The following is a 7,320-nucleotide window of genomic DNA, read 5'->3' as shown; positions in this document are numbered from 1 at the left end:
AATATTACATACTAAGGTAAAAATTAAGCTTGAAAAATAAGTCAATTTTGACTATTTAATACTTTTAGCCAAGGAATGAAGCTTTAGTGTGTGATGTTTAAGCAGTCCCCAGACTTCATTCCTAAGCAAAAAAAATGTTAAATAGTCAAAGTTGACTTATTTTCCAAACTTAATTTCTTCCTTAGTGTGTGATGCTTAAAACTGACTGATTTGATGAATTAATTTTGAATTGGTGTTGCAGTTAAAAGAGTTTAATAATGTGATTAATGAGAAATCATCTAGAATCTTTTTGCATCCTTCATATCTCTCATCAATTTATCTGTGATTTTGTTATTATCTCTCATATTTTTTTATCATGATAAGCTTCTGCTCTTTCGATTCTCATAGCAGCTTGGATATTATGGTGTTGCCCCTATAGCCAATGGCATTTATGGGTTCCTCTCAGGCTTATTTCTATGTATCTGTTGGTCTCAATTGTTCGTCATGTCTTTTTTCACTTGTTATGTTTTAATTGAAATAGAACTTGATATTGATTTTCATAGAAATGTGTCTATAATTGCAATTTTTTCTTATAAAGATTGGTTATGAATGTTAATTGTTTTCAAATTGGTATATTTCTACATATATCTTTTCGCTAGATCCTTTCCCTTATAACCGCTATACCTACTAAAACATTAGTAATGATGGAAGTAACAAAAGTAATAATAAGTGTCATTATCTTTTCCACCTACAAAAATGTGCATTGCGATAATTATTATTACTCTCCACTCTACAAAACTTCTGTACATGGAAATCGACGGCAGTGACAATCCTACTCCTGTTAAAATTAGGTCACAAGTCGGTAACCCATTCATTTTACTTCAACTTACTTTCCTCCATCATCACTACTCTTCTTAAATGCCATACTTAATACAAAGGCGCTCCATTAAAAACCAATCCAACACCCAAAACTCTCATTTTCTAACTATTCTCATAAATACTCCTACCCAACATCTTCCTTATATACCCAAGCGCCTCTTCCTCGTATGATATACAATTCTCAAACTGCTAGGGAAACTATGGTCACCAACCCAAAACTCAAAAACTCTCAGTTTATATAACTACACTCATAAATGGTCCAACCCAACATCTTCTTTAAATACCCAAGCTCTCCTTCATTTGATCAACAAGCAATTTCCAAACCATGGCTACTCAATTGGTGAAGGGAAGTGAGAATGGAGGATCAGTAGCAGAAGTGTATAGAGGCTATGAGACTTGTAAAGAGAAGGTGTTGGAGCTTTTGCAAGAGAAGGGTCTCCCAAGGGGCATACTTCCAGTGCACTACATAGAGGAATGTGGGTATGTGAGAGACACTGGTTTTGTGTGGGTAAAAAGAAAGAAGAAGATGGAGTACAAATACAAGACCAATGGAGTGCTGGCTTCTTTGGCTGCTGAGACAACATGTTTTGTGGAGAAGAGAAAGATGAAGAAGATAAGTGGAGTGAAGGTGAGAGAGCTTCTTGTATGGCTACCATTGTCTGAGCTCAGCATTCAGGATTCAGACTCTCACCATATTTATTGCAAGACTGCTGTGTGTGGGGAAAAGTGTGCCCATTAGTCTGTGGGAGGAGGAATATGATAAATATATGTGTAACATAGATGTAACTCCTCCTGCTGAACCATAGGTTTTTTTCTTTTTCTTTCTGTCATTAAAATAAACTTCTCAGATGATATTGTCTTGATATTTTGTGGATTTGAAGGTGTCATTAACTTTTTCATTATGTTTCACTTGTGATCTATGATCCATCATCATATTTCGCAATCTATTATGCATTGAATTCTTAGATAACAGCATGTTTCCTATCATGTTCAATGATTCATAATAGATTATGACATAACAACATGTTTCATAATAGATCATAATAGATTATGACATAGCAACATGTTTTGGATCATGTTCCATGATTCATAATCGATTATGATGATTTTTTTGGAACAACAGTTGAAAATACATTTCAGATTATGCATTGAAGTAATAATCTCTCCCTCCGAGAGCTTTTCACGTTTCTTTAATGTTTCTAGATCTAATAAGTTTTGGTTTCCTTAGGCACGGAGTTTTTTGTGTTGCCGTTACATTCTTCAAAGGTGTTTCTATTACTAATGTTGAGGCATGCAGTCTTTTTAATGTTAATATGTTGATCAATCTTTTGTTCTTTTAAGACCCTGCTTGAATCAAAGTCTGTTTACTGAACTCACAGTCTCTTCTGCTGTTTCCCAAAGACTTAAGGTCTATGGTTCTACAACCAATTTGTTGAACACTGTTAGTCAATTTTAACACTGAAGTTGGAGACGAATTTCTCCTATGTTTCTTATGTTTCTTATTGGACACACCACAGACCTATTCGTGTCTGAAACTTCTTCGGCTTAGAGCTAAGGACTAAGGGGCATCCACCCTGTCAAAATCACGGGGGGCATGATCCCATCCTCATCCCTTATGATGTTTGAGCCTTGCACTCAAGACTTATCCCTTGAGGGCTCTTTGTGAGCCATTCCACTTAAAATTAAAAAAGTTTAATTAAAACTGTTGAAGGAAGTTATGTTCTTTAATAATTGTACATACATTATTCTCTTTTTATTCCAATAATAAAATTTATTATGTAACTAAAAAATTAATAAGAATTTAATTTTGATTTTAAGTTAATGACAATAAAAGAGGGGTTAAAACTTATTCAAACAAGTAGAAATTTCAGAGCAAGGGTATCAAACAGCTCTATGAAGATCTACCAAGTGGCCAAAATGATGAGACAAACTCAAAGGTAAATGTCTCTTATCCACAAAAATTCCAATTTTGCATGTCCACTCTTTAAGAATGTAAGTAAAAGTAAAAGAATCGAAAGAAGCACACAAATTAAGAATCAGATTAATAACACACCAACAAATATTCTCATAAATCTTATTTGAATGAGATTTAATATATAAAAGTCAAATTTTAAACATATAATTTATATTTAAATCAATTAATTTTTAATAAAAAATAGGTTGGTTTAGTGAATCTATAAGTCTATAATATCTATAAATATATAATTCCTTTTCTATAGAAAAGGGATACAAATTTTTTAAATACAAAATATAACTACTAAGCTATCATAACCATTGATAAAAAAAGAACACCTAATCACACATTCCTATCTACCACAACTAATTAAACTCTACATATGAGATAAATATAAAGAGAAATTTCTCCTAGATTAATAACATTTTGAACATTGCATTTGGTTTTGTTGGAAAACACTAATGTAATGAGGAGGGTTGTGATGGCAAAAAATGCAAACTTTGCAAATTCAAGAAAAACATATCCTATGTATAAGAAAGCATTAAATGGAAACCCTAGTCTGTGGAATAAAGGCTTTCCCATTATTCCACAAGATAGGAAAACCTAGTTCTCCATCTAATTTATTATTCTAGTGGATTTGCAAAACAAAAAGAGCTGATTCAAATTCCCATTGCGCTTTGATAGCTATGTCAAAGCTCATTCAAAGCCAATAACAAAAATAATATTCATCCCAACCATTCCAAGGACAAGGCATATTTGTTGGGAAAATAAGAAGAAAGGGTTAATCATCTAGGGCAGAGGATTCATGTTAAGGTTGCAGCTTTAGTTGGATTGAATTGACTTGGAGATAAATCTTTTATGGTTATTGGTAAATTATCATTTAGAATAAAATACTCTTATATATATAATATTATATTATATTATATATAATATATAGATATAGTTATATATATTATTGTTAATATATTATTTAAAGATGATTAAACATAGAGACATGTCTCTTCATGAGACATGTCTCCTCCTCTCGTATTTATAAGTCATTCAAATTTGCATTTGGAACACACCAATAAAATGACAGTGTTATTATATTTGTAGAAAACAATCTTATATATCTCAATATGGTACTGGAGCCAATTGTAAATATAACAAAGAAAAATACAGAGCACAACCCAAATATCCACTATAGAACATATTCGATCTTTTTTAAATGTCAGTCTTTATCATTATTAATACATAAGAGATGTTAGAGAGAGATGAAACAATCTTTTCCATTAAAGTTGCAACACCTGCACATAATGTTGTTGAGAGAAGGGAGGTTGTTCTCCTCGAGTATAGTCTACAATCATCAATTGTGTAAGACATGGAATTGGATGAGAATGAAGCAACCTTCAACACCTTGTGATAGTACTTCTACATTCTTCATCTAAACATGACATATAAGAAAGGGATAGGCTAATCTGAAGACAAAATGCACTAAAGACAAAACAATAAGAAGCCTCTCTTTGTGCGAAGCTCCATATTTCATCGCATGAATGACAATATTAATGAGAACAATGGACCAAGTTGCAATTGGAGACTGCATTGAAGACAAGTTTGGATTTGACTGCATCAGATGAAATTATTGTTCTTTCAACATGTTCACTTCTGATAAATTGTGTAATTGTGATCACTCATTGTTGTATGGTTGGTGATCTTGTACTGCGTAGAGATTTAAAGGGACCTTCTTGTTTGAGATCTGATAATGCAGCTTGGGAATTGATGGGCACTACTATCCAACCACATTTTTTGTTGCAATCTCCACAATGTGCTATGTTGTGTGAACAAATGGAAGGTCATTGTGTGTAGGGATCCTTTTGACTACACCATTATGTTTATGGAAGAACAAGATAATTTAATATATGGACATGCAAAAAAGTGGCCAACAAGTGTTAAACCAAACTCTTCATTGGCGTACTTCCCTACCCACACTATGATGGGAATTGGATAATTTTCTTGGATATCCACCAATATAAAAATAGTAAACAATAATAACCTTGTCCTCAATCCATCATGGGAACAACATAAGCATAGACTTCACTATAGTAGATTGCAGTAATTTACGAACAACTTTTTTTTCTATTCATGATCGATATGCTTTCTTTGTATTTAGTGGATTTGTCTCTCATACATAATCTCAGTAATGAGATGTCCAGATTGCATTAATGCATGTCTATTCTTCTACCATAAATCATGTGTGGAGGGTAGTTTCTTCTCATGCAAACTATTGTAGGCATTATTTAACATTGTAGCTTTTCATTGTATAAATTATGCATTGGTATGCTAAGTGTAACAATTATTGATCAATGAAATTTATTCTTAGTTAGCTCTATTTTTTTCTAGTTTCTAAAATTCATATATTTTTCTTTCAACAAGATTCTTCATTTATTTTTCAGATTGATTGTAAAATCTTACATGGTATTAGAGCATAGGGAGCTAGAAGAGGAAGTATTATTTTTGTTGTAGGTATTCTAGATCAGAGCTCTCTTTTTTTGAATGAATTTTGTTCATTAGACTAGGGGTTGTTAATGTGTTTCTATTTGTAAACACAAACTGAGATAAAGTTCCATTTTGGGGCAGATCAATGATGTCTATGTATTTTCATCTATTTGTTGTCAAGCTAACCTCAAAAAATTATCTATCTTGGAAAAAAGGGATAAAGGATCATTGCATTGAGCAAGATCTAATTCCTTATCTACTTGGACACATTTATGAGCCAAGAAAGTATGAACAAAAAATTGAATGGTTTAATAGTAATGATATTGTCTATGGACTAACATGTCTTACTATTTATGAGGATATTTATATCATATATAGCACACAGAGTGCCCTTTCATTTCTTGGACCTATTGAAAACAATTGATTAATTGTGTATTGTCTTTGATGTTACACAAAATGTCATATCATTTCTAGTCAATGTGTGTCGAGCTCACTCGAGCGATGATGACAATTTCCTATGTATGTCAAGAATTCTAGAGTTTTCCTAGTTTAGAAGTCAGTATCTACTAAGTCACTCGGTCATTAAAGGAAAGTTTGCAGAAGTTGAGTGTTAACTGAGCTCACTTGGTTAATGAAAAAAATGTTGGATGGAACCAATGTTAACCGAGCTCACTTGGTTACCAAAGGAACTTTGTGAATATGCAGTGTTAATTGAGTTCACTTGGTTAATGCAGAAAAATCAGTTTTGAGTTAGTGTCTACCAAGCATGTTCGACTAATGAAGGACTTTATTGTTTTGGCATATTGAGTTCAATTGATTTAATTATTGATTCTAGCTGACTGAGAAAATGAATATTAAGTATTCTAAGTTGTATTCAAGCTGACTTGACAATGTGTAAGATATAAATATAAGGTCAAGTTGAGGATTGAATGTGTGGAACATAATAGAAGATTTGATGATGCTTAGAGGAAGTTAATTAAAAGGATAAGAAGAATATCCTTGTTGAGCTGTAAAGATACATTCGATTAGGAAGGATCAAGTATTCAAGACAAAATTGAGATTTGTAATCAACAATTCAGTTGCATCATAAATTAAGTCATCTCATTGTTACTTTCTAACCATTATATCAGTGATCTAAATCTCTTAACCAAGTTGGCTTAACAACTATTTGTAAATCCTCTAACAAGGTGGCATTTCTATTTGAAGTGTTTAAAGACCTCTAACAAGGCCACTCCTAACAAGCTGATTAAATACTCTAACCGGGTAACACCTAATAGTGTGTTTTGTAACATTTAATAGGGTTGGCTCCTAATAGGGTTCACTTCAAAAGAGTGAAAATTAGTAACTAGTTGCAATTGATGTTTTTTTCCAAATTGGGTTTCCATGTTAAATCTTGGTGTCACTTGTGTTCATGCTATTTATTTTATGTGTATGCAACTTAGTTAATATTAAAGTTAATCACATTAAGATCAATATATTTAGTTATTACCGAGTTGTAATATTTTCTAGTGTAAATCGAATGCATGTGTGTTTGTCAAGTTACATCAAAATATAGTTTAATTATAGTTTTGATTTGTATTGACATCTAAGGGATCTAGGATTTATTTTTGTAATAACTGATTCACCCCTCCTCTCTCAGTTACTCCTTATATTTCTAACAATTGGTATCAAAGCTTCTTGGTGCTTGCCAAAAAGTTTTCAAGAACCTAAGCTAAAGATCAAGATGTCTTATAGAAGGGAGATCCCAAAGCTGAACACAAATAACTTCAAGGCATGGAAAGAACTCATGAGGCTACACTTGGTAACCATTGGAGATTCAGGGCTAAAGAATATAGATGCCAAATACAAGGCTCCTATTGGAACTATGACCATTGAAGAAATTGTAGAGAAGAAAAGTCATAATATCACGATGATGGATATTGCTTCATCTCTCAACTATGCCAAATTTGATGAGGTCAAATATTGTGGGACTACTTACAAAATGTGGATCAAGCTAAAAGCCATCTATGGATGAGATGACAATGTAAGGAGAG

General features: G+C 32.5%; 1 pseudogene; it reads left to right on the top strand.

Annotated features, from left to right (window-relative positions):
- Positions 1-1,183: 1,183 nt before the first annotated feature.
- Positions 1,184-1,723, top strand: LOC149569655 (uncharacterized; annotated as a pseudogene).
- The last annotated feature ends 5,597 nt before the right edge of the window (positions 1,724-7,320 follow it).

Source organism: Cupressus sempervirens, chromosome 3, assembly GCF_028749045.1.
Source record: "Cupressus sempervirens isolate cs-2001-9-10 chromosome 3, ASM2874904v1, whole genome shotgun sequence".
Lineage (NCBI taxonomy): Eukaryota > Viridiplantae > Streptophyta > Pinopsida > Cupressales > Cupressaceae > Cupressus > Cupressus sempervirens.
The sequence above is the reverse complement of the archived record's forward strand: the minus strand, read 5'-3'. Positions and strand labels throughout refer to the sequence as shown.